Source organism: Nycticebus coucang, chromosome 10 (assembly GCF_027406575.1).
Source record: "Nycticebus coucang isolate mNycCou1 chromosome 10, mNycCou1.pri, whole genome shotgun sequence".
In the NCBI taxonomy this organism is placed as follows: domain Eukaryota; kingdom Metazoa; phylum Chordata; class Mammalia; order Primates; family Lorisidae; genus Nycticebus; species Nycticebus coucang.
The window spans coordinates 48,552,636-48,569,328 of NC_069789.1; positions in this window are offsets into that span (position 1 = coordinate 48,552,636).

Consider the following 16,693-nt stretch of genomic DNA (forward strand, 5'->3'; position numbering starts at 1 on the left):
CATAATTATCTTCACTAAAGTTAATATGAAGGAGAAATTTCTCAAAGCAGCCAGACGTAAGAAATCTATTACCTACAAAGGGAAGAATATTAGAATGCTGAGGGGAGAGAAGATGGTGGACTGAAGCCAGCTTTCCACAGAGGCTCCCGTCCAGAAAGAGAGTTAAGGGACAAAAATTTAGTAAGTAACCTGGTGGATTTGAGCTGCACCAAGAGAGAAGTTTGAAGAACGCACATCAACACTGCTGAGGCGAGCTGCGACCACAAGAACGCAAACAAAAGGTACAAAATCCATCACCAAGCAGACAGGAGTTCCCCCTCCCCCATGAGACCAGCTCAAGAGCCCCACAAACAAACAAATGGGCAGAAATTAATGGCCCTCCCACTACACTTCACGGGAGTGACCTTCTAAAAACTAGACCTACCTCCCCTACTAGGGTGCCATTGCGTTTTGCCAGGCATAAAACTGTATAAAACTTTAAATATCCTTTGCCCGCAACCCTGAACTCCCAATACTGCACTCCCCTCAAATCACACTGAGGTCTGGAGGCCTGTCCCCCAGGAGTTCAGATTCTTGGGTGATTTCTCGAGGGGTGTGGACAGTGCCTGAGCTGCGACTGGTCAGCGCTGACTCTGAAGCATGCAAGCAACGAGAGGGCACTCGGCTGAGGGGGAGTCACGCCATGGTGGCACTTCCCTGCAGCATGGTGCAGCAGCCCTCCTTGGGCAGCAATATGGCCAGGCATAAAACTGAGTGAAACTGTAGCTTCTCTGTTTGCAGCGCTGAGCTCCCAGCACTTCCCCCCACTCTCACTCGGGGGTCTGAGGCCTGTCCCCCAGGAGTTCGGATTCTGGGGTGATTTCCTGAGGGGTGTGGACAGTGTCCGAGCTGCAACTGGTCAGTGCTGACTCTGAGGCACGCGAGCAAGGAGTGGACACTGGGCTGAGGGGGAGTCACGCCTCAGCGGCACTTCCCTGCAGCACGGTGCAGCAGCCCTCCTTGGTCAGCAATATGGCCAGGCATAAAACTGAGTGAAACTGTAGCTTCCCCATTTCCAGCACTGAGCTCCCAGCACTCCACCCCACTCTCACTCAGGGTTCAGGGGGCCTGCCCCCCAGAAGTCCGGATTCTTGGGTGATTTCCCATGGGGCGTGGACAGTGCCTGAGCTGCGCTGTCTCTGGGGTGTGGAAGCGAGGAGAGGATGTTAGGCTAGAAGGGAACCACTCCAGAGTGGCGGTTGTCTTCTGGCAGTGGTGCGGCCAGGCATAAAACTGTGTGGAACTGTGTGTGCTCAATACCTACAGCTTGGGCCCCAACACTCTCCTTCGCCCCCACCCTGAGATCTGGAGGCCTTTCCCCCAGGAGTCTGGATATTTGGGTGATCTCTCAAGGGGTGTGGTCAGAGCATAAACTGCGGCTGGTCAGCGCTGACTCTGGGGCGTGGGACCGAGGAGAAAAGGGTCAGCTGGGTGCCCACACCAGAGTGGCAGTTCCCGGAGGCGGATCAACAGCCGCTTTTTTTTAACAGCAAAACGGCTCACTTCTAGATATTCTGAAGCCACACCCCCTGTCTCCCTGGGCAACCAGAGGAGGCCACTGGTGAGTAAAGGATTTGCCTGACGCTGCTCACAAACCCGGGAAGCTTCCAGGTCAGGACTGACTCAGAGAGGTAATCGAATACAAACCTCCAGCAGCAAAGACGTTTGAACTCAGAACAGCCTGTCTTCTACAGGCAATTTTAGCAGAAACAGAGACAGAATCCCACAAAGCTGTTCTGTTAGCAACATCAATCAGGGGCGGGGCTAAGCCTGAGTGAATGCCCCCCCCACCTTAATCAAGCGCCCAGGGATGTCAGGCCTCACCTCCTCCTGCTAGATAGCAGCAGACTGCAGAGGCCTGGCAGATTTCCCTGCGATTCAGGCAGGTGCAAAGCCCTGGAATATCTGTTCACTACAGGCAACTGGGTCAGCCATCTGCAGACATACCACTGACTGGGTCCGATGGAGGGGCAAAGTGGGGAAGGAGAGAACAACCTTCCCAGACTGATCTATTTGCTAGGTGTCTCCTCCTGACTCCACGCAGCACTTGAGTAAGCCATATCAGAGTAGTCATCAGACCCCTGTGATCCAGTTGAACTCTCCAGTTGATCCCTCTTGAACTCTCCCACCCGAGACAGGTGCTGATTGTGACAATTGATTTGGACTTTTTGAACTGAACTAATAGACTGAAGACTTTTCAGGCGGTGCCCTGGGTGTGCGGTTGTAGGAAGGTTTGATTTTCCTTTTCCAATTGGTGCCAGAGGTGGGAGGTCGGGGTGACTTAATTGCTGATTTTTTCCCCACAGCTGAGACTTCAACCCAGAGTAAATGTTACATTAGGGTCGAACAGAAACCAGCTGAAAACAAGACAGAACCACTTAGCCCCACCTCACCAGACAGGGCCCCACTTTCTCAGGCCACAACACCGTACAGGCCCTCAATAAAGCCCCAGGGGAAAAATCAAAGGAAGTAAAACAACCATGCAGTGGAATCAGTGGAAAAACTCTGGTAACAGGAATAACCAGAATAGATCAACCCCCCACCCCCAAGAAAAGATACGGCAGATGTAATTGAAGATCCCAATCATAAAAAACTGGCTGAGATGTCAGAAATCGAATTCAAAATTTGGATTGCAGACAAGATTAATAAAATGGAATTAGGAATTCGAGGAGAAATTCAAAAGTTGTCTCAAGAATTTAACAAATTTAAAGACAAAACCACCAAAGACTTAGACACACTGAAGCAAGAATTTGCAGCCCTCAAAGATATGAAAAATACAGTAGAATCCCTCAGCAACAGAATGGAGCAAGCAGAAGAAAGGATTTCTGACATTGAAGATAAAGTCTTTGAACGCTCCCAAACTCTCAAAGAGGAAGAGAAATGGAGAGCAAAAACGGATCATTCTTTCAGAGAGCTCTGGCATAATTCGAAGAAGGTCAATATACGAATAATTGGAATTTCTGAAAATGATGAAGTAGCCTCGATGGGCACAGAGCCCCTTCTGCATGAAATTATGAAAGAAAATTTTCCATAAATGCCTAAAGATTCTGAAATTTAGATACCAGACAGCTTCAGAACCCCAGCACGATTCAACCACAATAAGTCATCCCCCAGGCATAGCATAATAGCTTCACTAAAGTTAATATGAAGGAGAAGATTCTCAAAGCTGCCAGGCGAAAGAAAACCATTACATACAAAGGAAAGAATATTAGAATGACTGCAGATCTCTCTGCTGAAACTTTTCAAGCCAGAAGAGGGTGGTCATCAACTTTTAATCTCCTAAAGCAAAATAACTTTCAACCCAGGATCTTGCATCCAGCTAAACTGACTTTCAATTATGATGAAGAAATTAAATACTTCAATGAAATTCATATGTTGAAAAAAATTGCCATAAGTAAACCAGCTCTTCAGGATATTCTCAGACCTATCCTCCACAATGACCAACCCAATCCTATACCACAAAAGTAAATTCATTCAGGAACTTCGAATTAAACTCCAACTTCCATACTGTCGAAAGGATTAAAAAAGTCCACTGGACCTTTGAAAAACTCAGTACCCAAAATTCCACCAGACTTATCAATATTCTCCATTAATGTGAATGGTTTAAACTGTCCTCTAAAGAGGCATAGGTAAGCTGACTGGATACAAAAACTCAGGCCAGATATTTGTTGCATACAAGAGTCACATCTTAATTGAAAAGACAAATACAGACTCAGGGTGAAAGGATGGTCATCCATATTTCAGGCAAATGGTAATCAGAAAAAAGCAAGTGTTGCTATTTTATTTGCAGATACAATAGGCTTTAAACCAACAAAAGTAAGGAAGGACAAGAATGTTCACTTCATATTGGTTAAGGGTAATACTCAATATGGTGAGATTTCAATTATTAATATCTATGCACCCAACCAGAATGCACCTTAATTTATAAGAGAAACTCTAACAGATATGAGCAACTTGATTTCCTCCAGCTCCATAATAGTCAGAGATTTCAACACACCTTTGGCAGTGTTGGATTGATCCTCCATTAAGAAGCTGAGCAAAGAAATTTTAGCTTTAAACCTAACCATCCAACATTTTGATTTAGCAGACATCTACAGAACATTTCATCCCAACAAAACTGAATACATATACTTCTCATCAGCCCACGGAATATACTCCAAAATCGATCACAACTTAGGTCACAAGTCTAACCTCACAAATTTAAAGGAATAGAAATTATTCCTTGCATCTTCTCAGACCACCATGGAATAAAATATGAACTCAATAACAACAGGAATCTGCATAGTCATACAAAAACATGGAAGATAAATAACCTTATGCCGAATGATAGCTGGGTCAGAGATAAGATTAAGATGGAAATTGCCAAATTTTTAGAACAAAATGAAAATGAAGACACAAATTATCAGAACGTCTGCGATACCACAAAGGCTGTCCTAAGAGGGAAATTTATGGCACTGCAAGCCTTCCTCAAGAGAACGGAAAGAGAGGAAGTTAACAACTTAATGGGACATCTCAAGCAACTGGAAAAGGAAGAACATTCCAACCCCAAACCCAGTAGAAGAAAAGAAATAACCAAAATTAGAGCAGAATTAAATAAAATTGAAAACAAAAGAATTATACAACAGATCAATAAATCAAAATGTTGGTTTTTTAAAAGGTCAATAAAATAGATAAATCTTTGGCTAACCTAATCAGGAAAAAAAAAGAGTTAAATCTCTAATCTCATCAATCAGAAATGACAAAGATGAAATAACAACAGACTGCACAGAAATTCAAAAAATCCTTAATGAATATTACAAGAAACTTTATTCTCAGAAATATGAAAATCTGAAGGAAATTGACCGATACTTAGAAGCATGTCACCTTCCAAGACTTAGCCAAAATCAAGTGGAAATACTGAACAGGCCCATATCAATTTTGGAAATAGCATCAACTATACAAAACCTCCGTAAAAAGAAAAGCCCGGGACCAGATGGTTTCATGTCAGAATTCTACCAAACCTTTAAAGAGGAATTAGTACCTATACTACTCAACCTGTTCCAAAAGGTAGAAAAAGAAGGAAGACTACCCAACACGTTCTATGAACCAAACATCACCCTGATCTCCAAACCAGGAAAAGACCCAACAAGAAAAGAAAATTATAGACCAATCTCACTAATGAATATAGATGCAAAAATATTCAACAAGATCCTAACAAACAGAATCCAGCAACACATCCAACAAATTAGACATCATCACCAAGTCGGTTTTATCCCAGGGTCTCAAGGCTAGTTCAATATCTGTAAATCTGTAAGTACAATTCAGCACATAAACAAATTAAAAAACAAAGACCATATGATTCTCTCAATTGATGCAGAAAAAGCTTTTGATAATATCCAGCATCCCTTCATGATCAGAACACATAAGAAAATTGGTATAGAAGGGACACTTCTTAAACTAATAGAAGCCATCTACAGCAAACCCACAGCCAATATCGTATTGAATGGACTTAAATTGAAATCATTTCCACTCAGATCAGGAACGAGACAAGGCTGCCCATTGTCTCTACTGCTCTTTAACATTGTAATGGAAGTTTAAGCCACCACAATTAGGGAAGAAAAGGCGATCAAGGGTATCCATATAGGGTCATAAGAGATTGAACTTTTGCTCTTCGCAGATGATATAATTGTATATCTGGAAAACACCAGGGATTCTACTACAAAACTCTTAGAAGTGATCAAGGAATACAGCAGCATCTCAGGTTATAAAATCAACATTCATAAATCGGTAGCCTTTATATATGCCAACAGAAGTCAAGCTGAAAAAACAGTTAAGGACTCTTTTCCATTCACAGTGGTGCCAAAGAAGATGAAATATTTGGCAGTTTGTCTAACAAAGGAAGTGAAAGATCTCTATAAAGAGAACTATGAAACTCTAAGACAAGAAAGAGCTGAAAATGTTAACAAATGGAAAAACATAGTATGCTCATGGCTGGGAAGAATCAACATTGTTAAAATGTCCATACTACCCAAAGCAATATATAATTTTAATGCAATCCCTATTAAAGCTCCACTGTCATACTTTAAAGATCTTGAAAAAACAATACTTCCTTTCATATGGAATCAGAAAAAACTCGAATAGCCAAGACATTACTCAGAAATAAAAACAAAACAGGAGGAATCACACTACCAGACCTCAGACTATACTACAAATTGATAGTGATCAAAACAGCATGGTACTGGCACAAAAACAGAGAAGTGGATGTCTGGAACAAAATAGAGAACCAAGAGATAAATTCAGCTAGTTACCGTTATTTGATCTTTGCCAAGCCAATTAAAAACATTCAGTGGGGAAAAGATTCCCTATTTAACAAATGGTGCTGGGTGAACTGGCTGGCAACCTGAGGAGTCTGAAACTGGACCCACACCTTTCACCATTAACTAAGATAGACTCTCACTGGATTAAGATTTAAACTTAAGACATGAAACTATAAAATACTAGGAGAGAGTGCAGGGAAAACCCTTAAAGAAATTGGTCTGGGTGAGTATTTTATGAGGAGGACCCCCCAGGCAATTGAAGCAGCTTCAAAAATACACTACTGAGACCTGATCAAACTAAAAAGCTTCTGCACAGCCAAGAACACAGTAAGAAAAGCGAGCAAACAGCCCTCAGAATGGGAGAAGATATTTGCAGGTTATGTCTCTGACAAAGGTTTAATAACCAGAATCTACAGAGAACTCAAACGTATAAGCAAGAAAAGAACAAGTGATCCCATCACAGGTTGGGTAAGGGACTTGAAGAGAAACTTCTCTGAAGAAGACAGGCGCATGGCCTACAGACATATGAAAAAATGCTCATCATCTTTAATCATCAGAGAAATGCAAATCAAAACTACTTTGAGATATCATCTAACTCCAGTAAGATTAGCCCATATCACAAAATCCCAAGACCAGAGATGTTGGCATGAATGTGGAAAAAGGGAACACTTCTACACTGCTGGTGGGAATGCAAAATAATACATTCCTTTTGGAAAGATGTTTGAAGAACACTTAGAGATCTAAAAATAGACCTGCTATTTAATCCTATAATTCCTCTACTAGGCATATACACAGAAGACCAAAAATCACATCATAAAAAAGATATTTGTACCAGCATGTTTATTGCAGCCCAATTCATAATTGCCAAGTCATGGGAAAAGCCGAAGTGCCCATCGATCCACAAATGGATTAATAAATTGTAGTATATGTACACCATGGAATATTATGCAGCCTTAAAGAAAGATGGAGATTTTACCTCTTTCATGTTTACATGGATGGAGCTGGAACATATTCTTCTTAGTAAAGTATCTCAAGAATGGAAGAAAAAGTATCCAATGTACTCAGCCTTTCTATGAAACTAATCTATGGTTTTCTCACGAAAGCTATAACCCAGTTACAACCTAAGAATAGGGGGAAGGGGGAAAGGGAGGGGACAGAGGGGAGGTGGGTAGAGGGAGGGGGATTGGTGGGATTACACGTGCGGTGCATCTTACAAGGGTATATGCGAAACTTAGTAAATGTGGAATGTAAATGTCTTGGCACAGTAACTAAAAAAATGCCAGAAATGCTATGTTAACCAGGGTGATAAAAATGTGTTAAACGGTCTATAAAACCAGTGTATGGTGCCCATGTTCACATTAATGTACACAGCTATGATTTAATAAAAAAAAATTATTAAAAAATAACATCATGGTATTGGCACAAAAACAGAGAGGTAGATGTCTGGAACAGAATAGAGAACAAGCGATAAATCCAGCTATTTACTGTTATTTGATCTTTGGCAAGCCATTTGAAAACATTCAGTGGGTAAAAGATTCCCTGTTTAACAAACGGTGCTGGGTAAACTGGCTGGCAACCTGCAGAAGATTGAAACTGGACCCACACCTTTCACCATTAACTAAGATAGACTCTCACTGGATAAAAGATTTAAACTTAAGCCATGAAACTATAAAAATACTTGAAGAAAGTGCAGGAAAACTCTTGAAGGAATAGGCCTGGGTGAATATTTTATGAGGAGGAATCCCCAGGCAATTGAAGCAGTATCAAAAATACACTACTGGGACCTGATCAAACTAAAAAGCTTCTGCACAGCCAAGAACATAGTAAGTAAAGCAAGCACACAGCCTTCAGAATGGGAGAAAATATTTGTAAGTTATACCTCCGATAAAGGTCTAATAACCAGAATCCACAGAAAACTCAAATGTGTTAGCGAGAAAAGAACACATGATCCCATCTCAGGGTGGGCAAAGGACTTGAAGAGAAACTTCTCTAAAGAAGACAGATGCACGCTCTACAAACACATGAAAAAAAGCTCATCATCCTTAATCATCAGAGAAATGCAAATCAAAACTACTTTGAGATATCACCTAACCCCACTAACAGTAGCCCACATAACAAAATCCCAATTCAGAGATGTTGGCATGGATGTGGAGAAAAGGGCACACTTCTACACTGCTGTTGGAAATGCACACTAATATGTTCCTTCTGGAAGGATGTTTGGAGAATACTTAGAGACCTAAAAATAGACCTGCCATTTGATTCTATAATTCCTTTACTAGGTTTATACCCAGAGGACCAAAAGTCACAATATAACAAACACATCTGTACCAGAATGTTTATTGCAACCCAATTCATAATTGCTAAGTCATGGAAGAAGCCCAAGTGCCCATCGACCCACGAATGGACTAGCAAATTGTGGTACATGTATACCATGGAATACTATGCAGCCTTAAAGAAAGATGGAGACTTTACCTCTTTCATGTGTATATGGATGGAGGTGGAACATATTCTTCTTAGCAAAGTATCTCAGGAATGAAAGAAAAAGTATCCAATGTACTCAGCCCTACTATGAAGCTAAATTACAGCTTTCACATGAAGGCTATAAACCAACTATGGCACAAGACTATGAGGAAAGGCCAAGGAAGGGGAAGGGAGGAGGGAGGTTAGGGTGGAGAGAGGGTAATGGGTGGGGCCACACCTACAGTGCATCTTAGAATGGGTACAAATGAAACTTACTAAAGGCAGAATACAAATGTCTTCATACAATAACTAAGAAAATGCCATGAAGGCTACGTTGAACAGTTCGATGAGAATATTTCAGATTGTGTATGAAACCACCACATTGTACCCCTTGATTACACTAATATACACAGCTATGATTTAACAGTAAAAAATATGTATGTATACATACATACAACACACACCATACTTAATGGTGAAATATTGAAGGTTTTTACCCTGAGATCAGGATCAAAATAAGGATGTCTATTATCACCACCATTATTTGTCAACAGACTCCTAGAGACTATAGCCAACATAATAAGGCAAGAAAAAGACATAAAAACTCCACAGAGTTTGAATAACAAGCATTTATTTTTTTAAACAAAGAATCTCAGTCTGTTCCCCAGGCTAGAGTACAATGGCATCATTACAACTCACTGCAAACTCAAATTCTTGGGCTCAAGCCATCCTTCTGCCTCAGCCTGAAGCTTAAACTACAGACATATGTCACCATGCCTGGATAATTTTTGTATTTTTTGTAGAGACAGGGTCTTACTACGTTGCTCAGGCTGCTCTCAAAATCCTGAGCTCAATAAATCCTTCCTTGGCCTCCCAAAAGGCTGGAATTACAGATATGAGCCACTATGCTTAGGCAAAATCTACAGATCTGAAAGGAAGGTATAATACTGTCATTATTCATAGATACATAATTGGTTACACATAAATTTCAAAAATAATTCACAGAGAAAATATTCAACTTAACAAGTGAATTCATCAGGCCCACAGATAAACGGTCAATATACAAAATGGATTGCATTTCTACATATTAGAAACAAAAATAATGAAATTTTAAAATTGTGTTATTTACAATAACAACTACAATTTCAAATACCTGGGAATAAATCCACTGAATAGTATCTAAAACCTTTGACAAGAAAGCTGTATTTTTACTAAGAAGAATAGAAAAATTAGAGAATATGAGAAATAAGGGAATAACCCTATTCACAGATGGAAAAATGTAAATTTTTAAGTTGTCGATTCTCTCCAGTTGACAAACAGATTCACTACATTCCCATATCTCAGAATGTTTTTCCCTGGAAATAGATAAGGTATTTCTAAAAATTTAGTGGAAATGCAAAGGTAAAGAATAAACACAACTGGGCATCTATACTGGAAAAATAATATTATCTTGACTCATAACTCATACTATACACAACAGCGGATAGACCTAAGTGCTTTTGTAAATAAATAAAAGAGTTGCATTTCTATAACAGCGTTTTCCAATTAAACTTTCTATAGTGATGGAAATGTTTTATATTTGTACAGTGCAATGTTGTGAACATTAGCCACATTATTGAACACTTAAAATATAGTCATTGTGATTAAGGAGGTAAATTTTTAACTTCACTTCACTATTTCATATAAAATAATTCAAATTTAAATTGGCACAAAGATTTCACTTTCAGCTTAGATCAACTAGAAGGTCAGATTTACCTTCACACCTGAAAAAAACAAAAAACAAAAATGAAGGACAAAACCATGAAGCTACATTTTTATAAACACTGAATATCAAAAAATAAAACACAGTGATTCCTAAAAGACAGAAAACATACATGATGAGTCATATCATTGCTTTAGCATAATGCCTTGAGACAGTTTTCAGGGTGCAGGAGAGGAAAAAGGAACTCAAGCAGAATCCAAAAGTCTCCTTGAGGTGAGCAGAAGGAATTCATACTCCAAAGAAACCAGGGCTGCAAGGGTTGGCAGAAAAGAGTACGAGGGGGAAAAAAGAGAGCTGCATATAGAGAACTCTGTGGACCTACAGAAGTTCCCATCAAGAAGAATGAATTAACACCTGTGTGGAGAAACTACCCAAGTCTAGGGAAAGAACCTTGAGAAAGGATTAGAAAGCATAGTACCAGCAGGCACAGTGGCTCATGCCTATAATCCCAGCACTCTGCGAGGGTGAGGCGGGTGGATTGCTTGAGCTCAGGAGTTAGGACACCAGCTTGAGCAAGAGAAAGACCCCATTTCTACTAAAAATGGAACAAACAGCCAGGTATCATGGTGGACACCTGTAGTCCCAGCTACACAGGAGGCTGAGGCAAGAGGATCACTTGAGTCCAAGAGTTTGAGGTTGCTGTGAGATATATTGATGCCATGGCACTCTACCCAGGGTGACAGAGTGAGACTCTGTCTCAAAAAAAAAGAGAACCTTATAATTCACGGGGCATCAGTTACAGGTACTGCCTCACTAGTGAGCAAACATAGACCAAACACTACTCTGTTTAGCAAAACTTAAAAACAACACTTAAAAATATAAAACTGTCTCAAATAACTGCTTCCCAAAGCTCAAAATTATTTATAGGAATATAAAAATAGCTAGCACTCAATGAGGTAAATGTACTATATCATGAATAAAATAAAAAATTACCAGACATGCAAAATACAAGACAAAATAACCAATATGAGGATTAAAAATTATTCAGAATAGACCCATAACTGACACAGATGTTGAATTAACAAACAAGAACATTAAAATGGTTATTAGAACTATATTCCACATGTATGAAAGGTTAATTAGAGGAATAGAAGGCATAAAAAAAGACAAATTAAATTTCTAGAGAGAAAATTACAATGTCTGAGGTGAAAAATACACTAAATGAAATTAACATCACATTCCAGGAAGAAAGGTTAGTAAACTTGAAAACATTACAATAAGAACTATACAAAATAAAACACAGAAGAAAGAATTTTTTAAATAAAGAAAGTATCAGTAAGCTGTGGAACAACTTCAAGCCACTTAATTATATGAGTAAATGGAATTGTCAAAGGAAATGAAGAGGAACAAGAAAAAATACTTAAAGAAACAGCAGCTAAAAATTATCTAAATTTGATGAAAACCATAAACCTATAAATTCAAAATGCTCTGTAAGCCCCACAAAAATACATACAAAAAAATACACCAAGACACATTATGATCTAATTTTTCTAAACCAGTGACAATGAGAAAATTTTAAAAGCAATCAGAAGAAAACAAAAAAGCAGTTGCATAGAGAAACAAAGAATAATAGCAGATTTCTCATCAGAAATGATGCAAATGAAAAACAATGGAAGATCTTTGAAGTACTTAACAGGCCAAAAAAAATGTTAATCTAGAATTCTATACCCAGTGAAAATATCTTTCAAAACTGGAGGTAAAAATGAAGACTTTTCAGAAATACGAATGCTGACACAATTCATCACCAGGAGAGAAATGATTCGAGATGGAAAAAGCATCTATACAAATGATGGAACAGCAGTAGAAATGGTAACCAAATGAATAAATATGTAAGTTTTTTTTCTTATTTACATGATGTTAAATGAAAAAATTAAAACTAAGAAACTCCTATATATAAACATAGGAAAAAAATCTTTGTGATTTGAGTCAGGGAAAAATTTCTTAGATATACAACCAAAACAGGTCTATAAAAGAAAGAATTGAAAACTTGGACTTTTTCAAAATTAAATTGTCTGCCTTTTGAAAGACACTGTTAAGAGAACAAGAAGACAAGCCATGTACTAGGAAAATATATTTTCAGATTAAATATTTGATAGAAGACTTAAGCCCCCAATTTGTTTAACTCTCAAAACGCAATAATAATAAACCAAACAACAATCTTTAAATGAGCAAAAGACTTGAACAGATACTTCTCCAGATACATACAAAATGCTCAATATCATTAGTCAGTTGGGGAATTAAAATTAAAAATTAATATTAATTTCCAAATGTGAACACTTGGCATTAAAATGAGTACCACAATAAGATACCACTACACACCAATGATAATGGCTAGAATAAAAAGATAGACAATACCAAGTGTGGGTGAGTATGTGAAACAGTGGGAACTCTCATGAACTGATGGTAGGAATGTAAAACATAACAAACGACTTTGGAAAATAGCTTTTCAGTTTCTTGAAATGTTAACCTACCATGTGATACAGCCACTTCATTTCTAGGTAAATTTACCTAAGTGAATCTAAAACATATGGACATACAATGGGCAGAATAATCCCCACCATCCTTCCAAATGTCCATACCCTAATCCCAGAAACACATGAATATATTACACACACACACACACACACACACACACGCTTGCGCAGAGGACTTTGTAGATGTAAGTAAACTTATGGACTTTGAGATGAAAGTATCTTGGATCATCAGGCTGGACTCCATCTAATTAAAGAATCTTTAAAAACAAAGACTCATTCCCAGTTATAGGGTCAGAGAGAGGAAGACTAGTCAGAGAGATGAGACATTGGGAGATGCAATGTTGTTGGCTATGAAGACAGGAAGTGTTGTTAGCTTCTAGAACCCAGAAAAGACCAGGAAACAAGTGCCTCTAGAGTCTCTAGAGAGGTGCTCAGTCCTGCTGACACTTTGCTCTTAGCCCAGTGAGACCCCACAGACTTCTGACCTACAGAACTATAAGAAAATATATTTGTGTCATTTTATGCCTCTAGAGATGTGATAGTTTTTTTATGGCAACAGTAGAAAACTAATGCATCGTCATAGCAGCTTTATTATTTATAATAGCCAAAAACTGAAGACAACACGAATGTTCAGCAATAGGGGAATGAATAAACAAATTGTAGTATACCCATGTGATAGAAAATTACTCAGCAATAAAAAGAAGTTAAATATCAGTACAGTCAACAACATGACAAATCTCCAAAGTAAGTATGCTGAAAGAAGCAGGACCATAAAAACAGAAGATAACAGGTTGTTTGATTCTTTTTATATAAAATTCTATGAAATATAAATTAATGTATAGTGACAGAAAACAGATTAGTAATTGCTTGAAGAAGGCTGGGGGCACAAGGCAACTTTGGTCGGGGTGATGGATATGTCCATTATCCTCATTGTGGTAATGGTTTCACAGGTGTACACATGCCAAAACACCCGACTGTAGTTTAAAATGTGTAGTTCATTGTATGTTAACTATAACTCAATCAAATTTTTAACAGAAACTTACATAGCTGCATGAGGCTAGTGGTTACTGAATTAGTGAAATTCCAGAAGAAAAAAAAAAAGAGGATATATTCATGATATTGGGTATAAGTAAAAATTTCTTTAACTATAAGTAATAACCATAAAGAAAATGACTACAAATTGCACTTCATTAAAATTAAAGGTTAAAACTCACTATAATGTAACATTAAAGGGTAAAAAGGCAAATCACAAAGTGAGAAAAGATATTTGCTACATAAATATTACTATATCATATATGAGTGTTAGGACTTATATCCAGAATATATTAAAGAGCAAAAAATCAGAAAAGAAAAATAGAGAACCCAATTTTTTTAAAAATGAGCAAAAGACTTGTAATGGTACTTTTCATACAAGAATTTTCAAATGGCCAATAAAACACACGAAAAAGTGATCATTATCATAAATCATCAGGAAATGAGAATTAAAATTGCAATGAGATATACCCACCAGCAAGGTTAAAATTTTAAATAAAATCAACAATACTAAATGTGGGGATAAGGAGCAACTGGAATTCTCATAACCTGCTGGTAGGAGTGTAAATTGGTACAAACACTTTGAAACACTGTTAAGTCTTTACTAAATGTAAACATAGATAGTCCCTATAAACCGGAAGTTTCATCCTTAGTGTTTGCCCACATAATGGGCACAACATGTGTCAAAGGACATGTACAAGAATGTTTACAACACTATTATTCATTTTAAAAAGCCCCAAACTCAAAACAACCCCAATGTCTGTGAGTATTAGACAATAGATAAGTAACAGACAGTACCACACACACTTGCTCACACAATGAAGTATAATAGAGCAATCAAAAATGAACAAAATACTGCTATACTATAAAACATGGATGAATCTCACAAACATAATGTTCCTATAATAAAAGAAGAGCCAAGAGAGTTCCTACTGACTAATGAATGCCTGGCGACAGAAGTCAGACTAGGGCTTACCTTTGGGGGAGACTAAGGTAATGACCAGAGAGGGGAAAGAGGGAATGTTCTGGGCAGGTGATAAGGTTCTTCCTCCTGAAGAACCTCCAGGGGTGCAAGGTCATTACAGTGTCCACTTTTGAAAAAATTATCTTCCTGTATAACCATGAATTATGTATGTTTCTACATAGCTGTTACACTTGAATTGAAAAGTTTCCTAAGAAAACCCTATTTTAAAATATCAAAACAATTAAAAGAAGAAATCAATGACCTAGACCAAGTCCTGCCATTAAGTCACAAACAGGGGATTTTCAACCATGAGCACCCACCCAGCGCCAGCCTGCTGGCCCCACCTGTCATCTCACAGGATCAGATAATAAATATCCTCACCAGAAGAAAGAAATAATTGCAGCCACATAATTTTTGACTTGAGGTTTTCCTGGTTTTACACCTAATTTAACTAAAACATTCGCCTCCCCCTTCCCTCAGTCCCCCAGCCCGAACCCATTTCTGCATCCATTTCACTCAACTGAAACACCAGCGCGTGGCAGATTCAGGTAGAGTGCAGAGGCAATTATAAAATAGATACTTGTAAAGGCATTGCTGCCATTTGTGCCACTTGAAATATTATCCCTTATGAGTTTTCTCACTGAATTAGTGCCATTTAATGTGTGCATATGGCCAAGGGGAAAATATAAAATTGATCAATGAGAACAGGAAAATTACTCCAGAGAATCTTTGTGGCTTTGTGAATTGTTGCTTGACATTGTGGTTTTACCAGATATAATGGCGTGATTTACAATTTACAACAGGGCTTGGGGGATGCACATACAAACATTTTTACTTAAAATACCAGGAGCAGATGGGGGAAAAAAATACAGACTGGACTTTGTCCAGATGCTGAGGATGTTGCATATTCCGACTCCTACATGAAGGCATAAATAACACCCATTCCTCATCAGCCCCAGAAATGTAACAGAGTCATCACATAGGGAATCCAAATAGTAGATAAATATAAAATAATTCTGTGTGTCAAATTATTGTGGAGTATATGTGCTGCAGTGTGTAGTTCTGCTTGCTTTTTCTTAGGGGAATATCCGACGTCCTGGCTATTTATGATAGGACACAGAAAATCATGAAATTGCACCCCGAAGACAAAATTTCAGAGGAGCTGGAACTCTAAGAGCTACCTCATTTTTCAGCTCCGTCCCGTTAGGCAATCCTGCTCGGTGCACTCCAGGCTGGAAATGGGCAATTTCGCCTTTCAGGCTGATAAATAAGAATTGTGGTAGACCATAAAGACACCCAGATCTAGATCCTTGTATCAGAGCTTGCTCAGAGTAGCTCTGCGACGTTTGACAAGCCGCTTACCTAACCAAGGCCTTGATTTCCTCATGAGTAAGCCTACTGCAGCGGTTGGAACTGTATTAAATGGTCATGGCATTAGGAAGGTTGAGAACCGCTGGCCTAGTGCAAAGGTGAAGAGCTGATGACTACTCAGGCCCACCTGGCTCTAGGTAGCCTAGGCTCAGTCTAAGCAAAGCTAACCCCTCCTCTAAACGTGCTCCCCTTCCCAGGCTTGTTGGCCTCACAATCATTATTCCCATTTTTTAAAGTTTCAATCTTCCAGTTCCTGTTGCATTCCAATTTCAGTAGCAGATGGCAATGGTTATAA